Here is a 15314-nt window from a genome sequence, read left to right as displayed (position 1 = left end):
GAACAGCTGATCGGCGGGGGTCGTTTTGCGAAGATCGGTAAGCGAAACACTTACCGGTCTTCGCAAAGCGAATTTTTCCCTATGGGAACAACGTTGTACGATCGCTATGCGATTTAATCGTTATACGGTGCGCTCGTTAAGCGAGGCACCACTGTATATCTGAGAGAATATGCCACTTCGTATTATGTTGTTATTCCAATGGCGATCATGACATCTCACATCAATGCTTGTGGGATGGAAGGATCACTTGACAGGTGCTGTCATTGCCCAATGGATTCTCAAATGCATTCACATTCTTTGGGGAGGCTCCTCCTGTATTCCTCAAAGCTGCAGTTGAGAGACCTCACAGACAGTACAGAAACACAATACCAGTCAAGCTTGACCTCCAAGTATCATCTATTGTGGTCATGGAATAGGATGATACATAAATAATAACTATAGGTGGAGGTATTCATTCACTCATCAACCTGGCAAGGAGATTCGCCTACTCCCATTCTGCCAGAAGTAGACAGTCGACCGCAAGCTCTGGAGCGACTGGAAGGAAGAGCAGAGCCGGCGGCGGCAGCGGACACATGAGTGGACGGTCCAGCCCCGGGGGGGCGGATCCTCGTTACATTCAACTGTGTGGGGGTATTCGTATTTGTATACAAATACCCCATCTCTAATAATAACAGTGGAGCTAAGCAACTGCACGGTACTCTCCATTTATAAACCACCTATGCAACCTTTTCATTTCATAAGCAAAACCTAAATTTTATAATCAGAGACGTCAATTGCCACAGCAGTGTTAAAGGATATGCTCATGACGATAACAATGAAGCTGAACTAAAATGAGCAGAAACATCCCAACTCACCCTACGCACAAAAGCAACCTCTCCATCTTTAAATAGTGGAAGATTGCAATATGGCTGTCATCTGGACTTAATATTTGCTAGTGTGCTTATAGCCCAACTGTGCATGGAATCAGTCTGTACCCCAATTCCAAATATATCATCCACAATGTGTCAACTCATGGCAGTGTTCTTACTATGAACAGTACCATTCTGCAGGAGATAAAAAATTTTAAAACCAAAGTGGCAGAAATTCAGCACAACATTAAAGGAAATCATATTAAATGCTTCCCTAGCCCCAGAGGCCTATGACCAGTTTGTCAAGGCAGTGAAAAGATAGTCTCAAATGTCCATAACCCAAGAGTACAGAACTTTTAATTCCCAAGGCCTAACATTGGAAATAGATATCAAAAATTACTGCAAAGCATTAGGCCTGTATTGCATCAATATAAAACAGATAAAACACTTTGGCACAGTAACAAAAAGTGGCTCCTTAATATCTTTAATAATTCCAAAAATTTCAAGAAAGACATGAGAAAGGCATGAGTAACTGCTATTTTGAAACCTGTTAAAGAAGCCACAGACCCCCCAAAAAACCCTACATTTTTACTTTTTTGGGTGAAAGTTCAAAGCAGAACAGAAAGATTGCAGTGTAATTAAAGAGGGAAATTTATACAAATGCATACCTCTGGGTGAACAATTTGAACATTATTAGTTAAAGCACTGCCGCAATCTTCAACTCTTGCAAAAAAGATTTCCTTCTTGAACTTCCCTGGAACTAATTCATCATAATTATTTTAGGACAAAACTGTTGGCAGACATTTCAGCAGAAAGCAAGTAAAGATGAAGACATCTAAAACCATTTTTTTTAAAGTAAGAAAGGCCAGCTCCTGTGAACACATAGTGTTGTTCTGCTTTGACTAGGAGGTGGCAGCACTGAGGAATCTGAAGGCTGCCTCCACATGCAAGGTTCACATGTGCGAGGAATGTGCAAAACACCTCAAGGGCAAACTAGAATCAGAGGAATGCAGCACTGGAAAAGACCCCAAGGGCCATGGAATCCAACCACCTGGCAAAGCAGGAACTCCACAATAAAGTGTCCTCAACAGGTGGCCACCTAGCTTCTACTGAAAAACCTCCATTAAAGGAATGTGCACCAGCCTTCAAGATAGTCCATGCCATGGTAGAATAGCTCTTACTGTCAAGACATTCTTTCTAATGTATTCTCAAGGGCTTTCACGGCCGGGTTCCGATGGTTGTTGTAGGTTTTTCGGGCTGTTTGGGTATGTTCTGAAGGTTTTTCTTCTAATGTTTCACCAGGAGTTAGAACACTGTCTGTGTTCTGGTGTAGTATGTGGGGGCAGTTGAGTATTTATAGCTGAGGGATCATTTTTCCCCCTCTATCTGGACATTCATCTGAACATTATACTTCTGTTGATACAATCAAGAATTGAAGTTGCTTCTTTTTCTGCACGTCACACTGTTGACTTGTGTTAAGCCCATGGTATCCTAAGACTTTTACGTTTTTTTTTTCATGTATACTACTGCCAAGCCAGCTGTCACCTCTCTTCTATTTTTGCCTTTGGTTTCTTATGCCTAAACACAGAACTTTGTATTTTTCCCTGTTGTAATTCATTTTGTCATTAGTTTTAACTCAGTTCTCCAATCTGTTTAGGTTGTATTGAATCCTGATTCTGTCTTCTGAACTATTAGTTACCCAGTGCATTCCCAGTGTGGTGTAATAGACAGAATAATCGATTAAGACTCAGGAGACCTGGTTTGAATCTCCTCTTGGCCATATAAACTCACAGGGGAGAGGCATTGGAAAAATCACTCCTTAAATATCTCAATTAAAAATAATTTTAGGGTTGCTGTAAGTTGGGTGCAACTTGATGGCACATAACAGATTCACACACACACAGTTTGGGGTCATCTGCAAATTTAATGAATATCCCATCGATGCCCTCATCTAAGTCGTTTATAAAGATGCTGAACAACACTTGTCCCAGAACAGAATTGTGTGGCATCTCATTTGCCCCTTTTCTCCAGGACCAATCAGCCAATTAAAATTTACCTAACAGTAAGATTGTCTAACCCACTGTTTACCAGCTTGGCTGCTAAAGTATCATAAGGGACCTTGTTTTGCTGCAGTCAAAATATGCTATATTCACAGCATAACCCTCACCTAACCAAGCTTGTAACTCAGAAAAAGAGACGAGATTAGTATGGCATGAATTGTGTTTAAGAAATTCATATTGGCTCTTGGAAATACATATTCTAAGTACTCAGGCAGACTATTTGATTATCTGTTCTAGAACTTTTCCTGGTGATGATGTTAAGCTGACTGTTCAATAGTTGGCTGGATCTTCATTTTCCCTCTTTTGGAATATGGTGATGACATTTGCTCATCTCCAGTCATCAGAGACCTCACCTGTTCTCCAGGAATTCTCAAAGACTAGAGAAAGAGGTTTCAAGATAACATCAGCACAATAATTTAATACTGTGGGATATGGGTTATCTGGACCAGAATTCCTGAATTAATTTAAAGCAGCTAGATGTTCTTGTATAAACTGCTTGGGCAGCAGGCCCCTACACAGCAGGCCAAAGAAGCTTGGATTCACTGCAATCTGAATTGTTAAAAAATGAGTTTCACTGTAGCCATCCAGATATCAAACAATTAGTAATAATCAACAGGGGTAGGAGCAGAGAGCTGTATTTGCACAGCAGAAGGTGCCTTTGATCAATTCCCACTTTTTTGTTAAATTTATACAGTACTGTACTTCTTGAAGTGACCCAGCTGCCTCGAGATCATAGAAATCATAGAATGACTAAGTTGGGAGGGGCCTATAAGGCCACAGAGTCCAGCCCCCTCCTCAAGGCAGGAATCCTTGACATCCTTTTTAAAACAAAGACAAAAAACACAGTTCACAGACAAAAGGCACTCAGTTGAGAAGAACTGACATCCCTTCAAGTGCCACTCTGCCTTCAGATCACACAATCACACTGCACAGAAAGTGAACAAAAGCAATGTCAATACAATCAGAGTATATTTAAACCACCCCTGCCAGGTGAACAAAAAGAGATGATTTCCCACTAAAAGAAGACAACTCCACCACAGGTTTCCCGGCATTGAGCTTTATGACATATAGTCACCAGTTTTCAATTTTAAATGGTACCTATTTCAGGGTAAATAATGTAGTTGCCTCCTGAGTTGCCTGCTGTTTTCCTTTTCAGAGAAGACAGATGCAAAGTAGGTATTCAGCCGCCCTGCTTTCACACCATGACTTCTCCATCCCTCGTTGCAATGGACCTGCCATTTCCTTGTTCTTCCTTTTGCCTCAGGTATAGCTGAGGCAAATTCCTTTTTCTTATTTTTATTCCTCTCTTGCAAATCTGAGTTCATCTTCAGCGTTTGCCTTCCTAACCTTCTCTCTACAAATACTGGCTGCCTCTTTGTACTCTTCCTTGGTAAACTGCCCCTCCTTCGACTTCCTTTACATGTCTCTTCTAAATTGTAGCTCGCCTGATAGATCTTTTATGCAGCCATCCACTTCTTTACATGTCTCCCACATTTCTTCCTCACTGGAATGGTTTGTGATTGTGCTTTCAGTATTTCACTCTTAAGAAACTCCCATCCACATTGGACTTCTTCTTCCAGTATTTCTAACTAAAGCAGGCTTGTCCAACCCGTGGCCCTTGGGCGGCATGCGGCCCAGGTTGGCTCGTAATGCGGCCCAGTGCAATTTTTTATTTTTAAAGAAATTCCAAAGTTTCAAATTACACTGCCGGTGCTTGCGGCCGGGGCATGTCACAACGGTGGGGGGGGAGAGAGGGAAGGAAGGAAGGAGTGGAAGGGGAGAGGGGGGCTGCGTGACTGCATTGCGCCGTCCCCGTCAATAGGTGGACCCCCTCCCGGCCCCATAAAGCCGCCGGAGTCGAAGCTGGCAGCCTCTGCTGTCTGGGATCGCAGCTGCCGGTAAGCGCGCTTGGAGTGGGGCTGCGGAGGACGGCTAGGGCTGCCCCCCCATGCGACCCAAACCAAATTTATGTGCGGCCCAAAACAAATTTTCCTCTTCTAATGTGGCCCAGGGAAGGTGAAAGGTTGGACACCCCTGGACTAAAGGATACCACAGAGTTTTTTCTTGAAATCAGCTTTCCTACAGTCCAGAGTATTCTTTATTTTTTTATTTGATTTATATCCCGCCCATCTGGTCTATACGACCACTATTCATTACATTATTCTCACTGTTCCCTTTTCTCAGAAGAGATTCCAATAGCATGCTAAATTCCACCCAAAGCTCCCACTATTTCCACCTGTTGACTAGGTCTACTCTATTAAAGACCAAATGAGTCAGCAGGCTTGATGAGTCTTGCAAGATCTTTGTCATGTCCTTGATTTTTGCAACAGACCTCCCAGGACATCCTGTCAGGTCTCCAAACTGACACCTTTATACTACTCAGTAGAAAGTCACCTATCAGCACACATTGCCTCGTGTTCTGGAAAGTAGCTGGCATATTTCCATTTATAGTATCCCTCACAGTTATTTCCATGTTGTTCCAGCAGCTCAGAATCACTGTCCACGGAGAGGGTCTTGGATGCTTGTCCTTGCTCCAGTGGCTCTGAATGACAATCCATAGAGAGGGCCTGACTGCAATTCTGTGGCTCCAAAAACACTCCATGCACTATTAGGTAATAGTCCTACTTCTCTGGGTCGCACTGCTCTACGTGGGGCTGCCTTTGAAGACGGTCAGGCGACTGAGAACATATCAAGCCGATTCTGTTTAAGTTACTTTGGCTACCAGTTGCTGCCCGGGCCCAATTCAAAGTGCTTGTTTTGACATATAAAGCCCTAAACGGCTTGGGCCCTGGATACCTGAAGGACCGCCTCCTTCCATATGAACCTACCTGGCAGTTAAGGTCTAACCAGGGGGCCCTTTTGAAAGAGCCATCCCTCAAGGAGGTAAGAGGGAGGGCTTGTAGAGAAAGGGCCTTTTCGGCAGCTGCCCCCAGACTATGGAATGCCCTCCCAACTGAGATTCGTCTGGCGCCGACGCTGATGACATTTCGGCGCCAGGTCAAAACCTTCCTGTTCCAGAAGGCTTTTAACTGAAATAATATCAGCTATGGGTCTGATGGCAATTTTTAGAATATACATTTTAATTGCATTTTAATTATTTTGCCCTTTTATTTTGCTTTTTTATTGTATTTTAAATGTGTAAGCCGCCCAGAGACCTTCGGGTAGTGTGGGCGGCATATAAGTTAAATAAATAAATAAATTAAATATTCTTGCCTCCTGCACCTGGCATTCTTCGTCCTCTTCAGAGGCATTCCTGCTCTGTTGCTCCTTCCGGAGGATTCCTACAACTCCACTCAGAAATGCTTAATTTCCTCTAATGAGCCAGCCAGGTTCCAGCTTTTATTTGCAGCAGGTGTAGCCTCTTAAATCTTCTAGCAGGAAGGTGTTGCAGATCACTGCTGTTGCTCCTGGCCTTCCCCTTAGAATCCCCCTCAAACTGCCCTGCTTAATGTCCATGCAAAATGCCCTACTTACTAACTTAGTCACCAGCTCTGAATGCAGCTATAAACTTGCAACAGCTACCTCCTCCTTCCATAGCCAAGTCAGTGATTCACTTCCTCTCAGCTATAATCCCTTCTCCTACCACCAAATGCTTGGAGCACAGCACATAGCTGTAATCACACAAAGGGCCACAAACATCCTAGCAAACCTCCAAACCGCTCAGCCAAACAATCAGCCTCCAGCCAAACTCCATGCAAAATGCCCCATTTACTATCTCTGTACACAAGCTTCTTGATCATGAGCTCCCGGGCACTTTGAGATAATACGTTTCACAAAGCTGCTCCCTCAAGTGGTGAATGACGTATCTGTCATAGCATAGATTTTCCTCAATTATGCATCATGTACTTTGCATGATTGGTTACTGGGAGATAAGCACAGACTTCATTTGCAAGTCTGATTGCCAAGGCAGTTTTCACAAAAAAAAAAAAATTCTGTGAGAGAGGGAATTGTTTTATTGAAGAAAGACAGCAAATCTGCTCTCCATTAAGGATGAGATTTTTATGGAACACAGATACCATAATTCTCCATTTTGGGCATTCCTGCAGATATTTGATAAACACTTGAAATTGATGCATCTGAGAGAAAGGCCTAAACTAAATGGCTTTGGAGCTGAACCAGGCCAAGGTCTGCCCAAGTATCCTGTTCAGAAAGAAGGCTCCCAGCTCACACCAGGGCATGAACAGGACACCTGGGGTGGAGCAAGGCCCAACAGAATAGCATCACAGGGCAATCCTCAAACCATCCTATTTGCCTCGGAGTAAAACACCAGCTTTGAGATGGGTAGGTATGCTCAGACAGTTACATTCAAGGAGAAAAAGCACAAAACACAAGCAAGCCAAACAGTGCTTATGAGCACAGGAAAGATATGAGATTTTAATTTGAGCTGACATCTCTCACAAGCCTTTCCAACAACATCTATCCCATCTTCTCCATCACTCTTTTTTCTTTCCAGGTCAGCTGCCAGCCACTTCTCTGAATGCAAGGCATGGACTCACCTCTTGTCATTAACTAGAAGTCCTCTTTCACCTTCTCCTTTCCCTTCCTTCCTTCCTTTTTTTCACTCATTCACCTCTTGCTTCCATTGCTTTATTTACAAAGAATTGGCTTTTTTTACTCAGGAAAATTACCAGAGAAGGCTATTTTGGTATTTTCAGAGACTTGAAAACAAAAATTTCTCCCAGAGCCCAAATGATTACCAATTGCCCTGAATGGAAGAAAGCAACCGTAGAGGGTACTTTATTGTTTCATGTCTTCTCACCCACCCAAAAGTAACTGGCTGAAAGTGACCATAAATTCCCAGCTCATCCTCTTCTGAAACAAAGAGCAGTGTTTTTGACTCTGGAGGGCATTGCCTAGGAGATGTGGCATTCATTCACATTTTGTTCCCATGGCAATTGTAGACCCTGAGAGCTGCACCAGAATGTTGACCTACGAAATAAAATGGAAAGGACACATTAAAATTCCCCAGTGAAGTTCACAAGTTGATATTCTTTTCAGAGTAGATATATAATCAGAAGTGAAACAGGTATTTTTAATGCAATAATACTTAATAATGTATTTTGTGTTCTCAGAAGGTCAGACTGGAAGCTCAGCAAACATGACTGAGCTTTTCTTTAATGAAGAGATGTTCCACATTCCACTTCCCTCTGTTGCTTTATTATAGTTTTCTGAACTGATTTAAATGTATAACTTGCTCAATTCAGGAAGCTGAGTATCTAAAACAATATTAAACCAGAACAAGAAAAAGAGGGTGAATAAACAAATAAGATTGTGGAGCTGGTGCAAAACTTCAACAAGGACAACTTCAACCTTGCCTTGCTTGTTCAGTCATTTGACTGTCAGGATAATTCTGCAGATAATTCTAATATCTTAACAGAAGTCCTCCTTTTTATTCTAGCACAGTAGTTGTTCTCAGAAAGTGCTTGCCCAGAAGTAATCTTGCAAAGAGCTCAAACTAGAATGAAATGCTTATATAATATCTCTGGAAATGGCATCAAAAAACCCCAATGTGTCTAAAATACCTATTTGTAGGAAAGATTTTTGAATATTCTTAAAGAAGAGTCTTACATTAGCATTTTGATCAGACGTGCTACAAGATACCTGCTGTGTCAAAAACTAGGTAACTATAGAAGGACACAACTACTTCAACAGTATGATGCCTTACAAGTAGCTCACAAGGATTTGCTGGAGGAGCTACAGTCCATCATTCCTTGTGCTTGACCTTCAGCAGTCCTATATAGATTTGGTGGTAATGAAACTGCTTGCCGTTTCCCAGGGGGAAAAAAGCCACAGGAGGACATTCTGCCACATCTGAGTAAAAGAACTCATGTCTACCATAATTTCCATATATTCCCTTGTTCAGGACCTCACCCCACATGTCTTCACTGCTTTGCCAATCTCCTAGACAACTTTCAAGACACAAGAAGCTCTCTCTACCAAAAATAGCTTCAGATTAAAAATTATTTTCTGGCCATTAGTCTAGAAAAACTAGCAACAACCTAGATGAAATGAAGCATCACAAAAGAAACCACTGAGTTACTATTTTGCTCAGTAAATGTAGCAGGAGTTCACTCCTAAAGATGATGATCAGACAATGCCTTTGCTGGTGCAAACCAGGCCACCCTTAGAGCAGTCCTACTCACTCCTTTCTAGTCCCTGTCAAGACTTCTACTTTTTGGTGTGGATTTGTTTCCAGTGTGCGTGGTCACTGGAAATGAACCAAAATGAACCAATTTGTCAGTATTGTGAAGAGCCACTTCAGGATATTAACAAATTAAACATCCTCAGCTCTGTGAAGGGGTCAAGGAGGTGATTATTTAAAGTGTATTAGAGCCATGTATATGTGCTGCATCACATTTAAAATAAAAAAGAATTCCCTTCTCTTTCCTCCTGCTTTTTCTTTTTCTTTAAGTTATGCAATGCATATATGCTACCTTAATACACTTTTTAATACAAACTTACTCCCTCCCCCAAGTAAGAAAGAGTTCAATTTGCCAATATCCTGAAGTGGCTCTCTTTTTGAGCCACTTCATGATACTGGCAAATTGACAGTGGGCTAGTGCAGACCAAATAAGGTTGATTGAGAGCCAAAGCCATTTTGGATGTGAGGATCGTACCAGTTGGCATACTCGATCCTCTGGCAACCCTATTTAGCTTGCTCCTGTAAAGCCATGTAACCAAGCCCATATTCGCACCTGCTCATGAGAATATTTATAAATTTACTGGTCACATATTTATCCTTGTGTCTGAAAAGTCCACAAAAGTTCACACTGAAAAAGAATTGTTATTCTTTAAAGTGCTACAGTATTTCATTTCCTTCCCTCCATTTCTTTTATTTTGCCAACATCTTATTCTTGGGTGACAGCAATGTACTGCTATTAATAATCCGTACACCCCACTCTACACTGGGAGGTCTCACACAAAAAAATATTATGATTCCCACCCCTCCAAAAAATAGGGGGATCAGAGGAGAATTAGACTTTTTGTGCACAAAGAAGGATATGAGCAGAGTTCTGGGAAAGTGATTTTCTCTACTCCTTGCATGGGCTTTTCTGAAGGAATCGTCTTTGGGGAAGAAATTAATGAATTATCAGGGCAGTTTTGCCTCAAAGCAGGGTTGGCATTGGTGCAGGCCTTGTCTGGCATGTGTTGGGTGGGTTGTCCTTTCCTTGAGCATGGAAGACAGGACTGTGTTCCCTCTAGGAGATAATGATTGTCAGTCAAATTATGAGGTTTAAGGGATGACATGAAAACATTATTACAGTTTAGCTGATGTCCCAAGTGAAACTATCACACAAATTACCAAGATGCTTTGACAAATGCCACTTTAAATCACATTGCTGAGGTCAATCTCCAGGCACGCCACCCATCTCTCAAGGGACTTTTTGCCAGCTGGTCACTGAAGGCAGCAACAGGAAGGTAAGTTGAGTATATGAATGTATACAGACTCACTGGTTCTCAAGTAGCATCTGCAAGAACCAGTCCTTTCAAACAGATGACAACTAAAGGGGTGAAGTGAACTAGTCATGCGAGTGTTCGTCCTCCTTGTCTGAGTGGCTCATGGCAAACTCCCCATAGGCTGGGCTCTACCCTATGGCCTGAAAGCCTTGAGAAATTCTCTTAACTCCTGTTCTTAATCTGGCAGGGTCTCAGCTGCCTTTTCTCCCTCTCTCTGCTGTCCACCAATTAGATTAACATATTCAGACTGTTGGATATATTGCAACCTACATATGATGCCTTTAAGGAGTTTTTAGCTGTGAGGGACCTTTCTGGACTGGGGTTGCTGGTGGGGTTACTGGGATTGCAGCAGCAGCCAACTATTTACTTATTTATTTATTTATTTATTTATTTATTTATTTATTTACTTACTTACTTACTTACTTACTTACTTACTTACTTACTTACTTACTTACTTATTTATTTATTTATTTATTTATTTCCCACCCATCTCGTTAATTGACCACTCTGGGCGACTAACAACACTTAAAAATAAAACAATTAAAATATAACATCAATATACAACATCAATAATCAATTGTTCAAAATGAAAAGAAAAAAGAAAAAAGAAATCAAATAGTTTAAATGTGTTCCCTCTCTACCTCAGATTCTTTTTCCTGCCTTTTTTCCAGTCATTGTTCTGTCAGTGTTAGTCAAAAGAAGGTAGAATTATGTGTTCTGTCAACTATGAAACCAGTAGTTTAAGTCATGCCCCTACATACAAAGGCTTCCACAGCTGCTGTACATTCCCCCCTCCCCCCAGCTGGCTGGCCCACTCGCACGCCACCAGAGTTATTCTGTGGCAGTGGGCGAGTGCAGGCAGGAGCTCGGGCTGCCCTTCCCCGCCTCCTCTGGCAGTCAACCACTCAGGCGAGGAGATAAGATGGGGATTCTCTCTGCATAGCCATTGAGTGGTCAGCTGCTGGAGGAGGCAGGGAAGGGCAGCCCAAGAAGAAAGACCCCGGTGATGGGTGACAGTTTCTTTGTGGGCCAGCCGGCTGGTGGGAGGGAACAAACAGCACCTGTGGTTCCATGCAGAGGCCTTCATACAACAGGGAACAACTCTACAGTCAGTTAGTCAGCAATGACGCTAGTTGAGCTCAGTGATGTAAGAAGTTAAAGTTTTTACACAATACTGTATGCTTTTTTTTCCTATGAAGAACCATAAGTAAATTGAAACATTTTATTATTTCTCATTACCAGAGTATATGAGTAAATGTATTGAGACAGTAATTGCTGATTGAGGTAAACTAACAAATAAGATGTGGTCTACTGAGGGAGATTAGAAGCCAATCTGCTTTGCAGGTTCCTCACAGAATCATTTTATCTGCTCTGTAATTAGAAGTTTAGGTTTATTTTTATTAAAGCCACACTCAATTTCCTCACACACTCTGCCTCCAGTTTCCTAGAATGATCCTAGATCCTAGCCTGGGATAAAACAGATGGCCCTTCAGCCTGAGCAGTCTCATGGAGTGCCTGTAAGCCAATATATGGCGCTTCTGCTATCCTGGCCTCTGACATCCAGACAGTGTTTCCTTGTTGGGTTTTTTCTTCTTATTGTTCTTGTGAGAGCAAAGAGAGCAAGCCCTCTCTTTTAGACCTCCGCCGTTGATGACAGCAGTGTCCACTTCTTCCTGGTTCTCCTTTCTGGAATGCTACATTATGTAAACGGCCATTTTGGTTCATGTAGTGCAGTTGTGCTTCCCCTGACCCCTACCCTGCCCTAACAGCCATTTTTGGGGTGGCGCTGCAGGTTAAACCACTGAAAGCCGCAAGCTCAAAAGATCAGCACTTCGAATTCACATGACAGAGTGAGCTCTCGTTGCTTGTCCCAGCTCCTGCCAACCTAGCAGTTCGAAAGCACGTAAAAACTGTGAGTAGATAAATAGGTACCAGTATGGTGGGAAGGTCACGGTGTTCCATGTCTAGTTGCACTGGCCATGTGACCACGGAAACTGTCTATGGACAAACACTGGCTCTACGGCTTGAAAATGGGGATGATTTTCTTAAGTCTTGGAGACCACTTTTTTGCCCATTTTGGCTACAGCTCAAGTGTTGGGGGTTTACGCTTCTATAGTCCAACTAAATATATAACCTCTTATTTGTATATTTAAAAATAAAGAGAAGAACCTGCCTTGAACTATGGCAGAACACCAGCTTACTTGCCTTGATATCTTGTGTTCTATCAGGCAGTTGCTTGGTCAGCTTTTTTTAACCTTCTTTGCCCTGAAAAGCTTGTTCTTCCAGAGGTCCTATACAAGGTGTATTGTCTCTTCAGTTCTCACACAAGTTGAACTGTGAAACGTATGTGGCCGACGGTGGGAGCAGAACAACCCCTCTGAAGGATGTCCCAGCCAAATCCAGCAGGCTAGACCCCCCCCACCAGGAAGGACTCTTCCACCTGCAGCTCCCCCATAGACTGGGGCAATGAGGTGAAGGCCAGGCGGAAACATGTGGCCTCCCCAGAGTCAGAGAGGGAAGGCCATGATGGGAAATGCAAGAGAGCGCCTAGTAGACAGGGATAAGAAGGAGAAGGAGAAGCAAGAGATGGCAGACCAGGAGCAGAAGAAGCAGTGGAGGGCAGAGGGCAAGGGCCGCTAGCAGCTCTTGCACAAACTGAGTGGGAATATTAATAAACACAATGTACCAATCCAAGTTGGAGGCTTCACTGCCGTAAGTGCAAAACCGATTGATTCAAAAACCATTCCTGTCTACAGATCTGCAAGCCAAAACAAAAGATTTGTGTAGTATGGGAATGAGAGAAATGCATTTGATGGAATTCCTCCTTCTATTAACATTTTAAAAGGCCTTCTTCATCCCTGCATCTCCCTCTACCCCTGCAAAAGAAACAAAATACCCAAGGTGGACGAAAACATCCAACCCATTGGTGAAGCCTGATCTACCTGTTAAAGAAAACTGATATACAGTCTAAGTTGCCAACATGAAAGCTGACACCTAAGGCTGGAGAAAGGAAAGCGCAAGAGGGAAGAGAGTGGATATATTTTTTAAAAGGAAATTAACGATTTTCAGAGTGATGTTTTGGAAGTCAAAATTCCTGGTATATGGCATTTACTTCTGTATATTATAATGTTTATGCACACTACATATATTAATAACCCAGTTTTCATGGTATCTTCTGGACATGAAATAACTGTCTCCCTTGGCAGACTTTGAGCTCTGTTCCAGTAACACTGTTCAGTATTCCTGTGGCAACAAGATCTACCTGGCCTACAGCTATTGCCCTACCCACACCTCCTAACTAATTAATTGACAACTGGAGAGTCCCTTTCTTATGTTAACAAACTAGCCATTGAATCTATTATTTCTATCTGATAAAGTTGACTTTGATCCACAAAAGCTAAAATACAATTAGTTTTAGAAGAGGTAGCTATGTTAGTCTGTGCTAACATACCAGGCAAAAACAAAAGAAAAACTTAAAATAGGAAGGAAAAACATTGTGCCATCTTAAAAACGAACTGCTATATCTTAATGTGAGTTTTCAGTACATGGACAAATCTACTTCCTCCAGTCTTTAAGGTGCCACAATGTTTTTGTCTTCCATTAAAAAAAATGTTGTTTTTGCCTGATATAAAATTGTTGGTCTTTAAAGTGCTACAATATTCTGTGGTTTCCTCCCCCAACGCTTTTTTCTCTTTCTTTTTTCCTTTTCTTTTGTCAACTTGCTGAGACAGGCTATTTCTTTTTTAACTGCTACAAGAATAAAATGATATTTTCCAGCATGATATTTTCATCACAGCCTATCCAACTGAATGAAAGCAACAGGAGTCAGAGAGTATCTACCTGGAATCAGAAGGGGGCTACCCAATGCACACCATCCCCCAAGACACTCTCTGTTGGAGTTTATTTAGCAAATGAACATGCAAGCCAAGTGCATGATCACCTGAAAGGAAGGAAAATGTTTATATTACCTATTGGGTAGTTAGTTTGATGTCCTCTTCCTCTCATTGAACAAATTTCCCACCTTTTGTTTGTTGGGCAAAGGGAACCCCTTCTTTTTCATTTAAATTGTTTACTGCCTTTGTTCAGGCACACACATTCCAGAAGTCTTTGGGACAAGATAGAAGGATGACGCTCCACTGAGCATCTCCTTATGGCCCCCATGTTTGTTTCCTCAAGCCATGCAGTCTGAGAGAAACCTCTTTTTTATTTTTTACTATCTTAACTTTTTTAATCCTTCTTGCTAACCTCTTAAGTGCCTGATATTGTTTATTTACTATTGCAATTTTCTGAATCAAGCTTCAGCTTACAATTTGCAAGTTATTGCTGTGAGTAAAGATCTTCGTTCTTTTTACCTTAAAACAATGTCTTTATTTTTGCCTTAAAGCAGGGTAATTACTTTAAGCTGGTATACCTATGATGTGGGATGAGTATATATATTTTTGGCACTTGCTGATTCAATTCCAACCTGAAGCTATGCTAACCTCCCACACTGTGCAGTTAAGGGAATGACATTCCTCTCTGGTGTAACTACAAGTCCCATTATCCTTATGCAATACTCTCACCCCCCCCAAAAAAAAAACAAAAGGAAAGAAATCCAAACAACATTTTTAAAGTAAACAATGTGGAAAGTGAACCATCTTTCTTCTACTTAAGTCTTTCATAGGATTGCTAGGTCAGCAGCATCCAACGTCCTGAAACTTCACGGCCGAAACCTGGACAAGAGGGTAGGACATTTATGTTGTCACCGGGAGGCTCTTATTGCCTTTGAGATGTCAACAGAGACAAAGCAGGCAGAAGTTGAAAGCAGGATTGCGACTGCTTTGGGGGTGGCAGGTTTGGGAACAAGGAGGAGGTAATCCAGACAAATGGCCCCAGAATTTGAGTAGAACCAAGTACAATGGCAACCCACTCTGGCCTGAGGAAACCATCAGCTGCAATTCTACTACTC

At 42.0% G+C, this 15314-nt stretch overlaps 1 protein-coding gene and 1 long non-coding RNA gene across 5 annotated transcripts in view; both read right to left on the bottom strand.

Moving 5' to 3' along the window:
- The window catches only part of FRMD5 (FERM domain containing 5), a 198790-nt gene that overhangs the window by 168769 nt on the left and 14707 nt on the right, over positions 1 to 15314 (bottom strand). The gene's annotated exons all lie outside the window — the stretch shown is intronic.
- LOC144584540 (uncharacterized) lies at positions 9914 to 14168 on the bottom strand. The gene is made up of 2 exons (XR_013538851.1): positions 13053 to 14168; positions 9914 to 10107 (listed from the first exon to the last, which is right to left on the bottom strand). It is a non-coding gene; the product is annotated as an uncharacterized LOC144584540 (long non-coding RNA).

This window comes from Pogona vitticeps, chromosome 12 (genome assembly GCF_051106095.1).
Source record: "Pogona vitticeps strain Pit_001003342236 chromosome 12, PviZW2.1, whole genome shotgun sequence".
Classification (NCBI taxonomy): Eukaryota; Metazoa; Chordata; class Lepidosauria; order Squamata; family Agamidae; genus Pogona; species Pogona vitticeps.
This window is presented reverse-complemented; position numbering and strand designations above follow the sequence as displayed.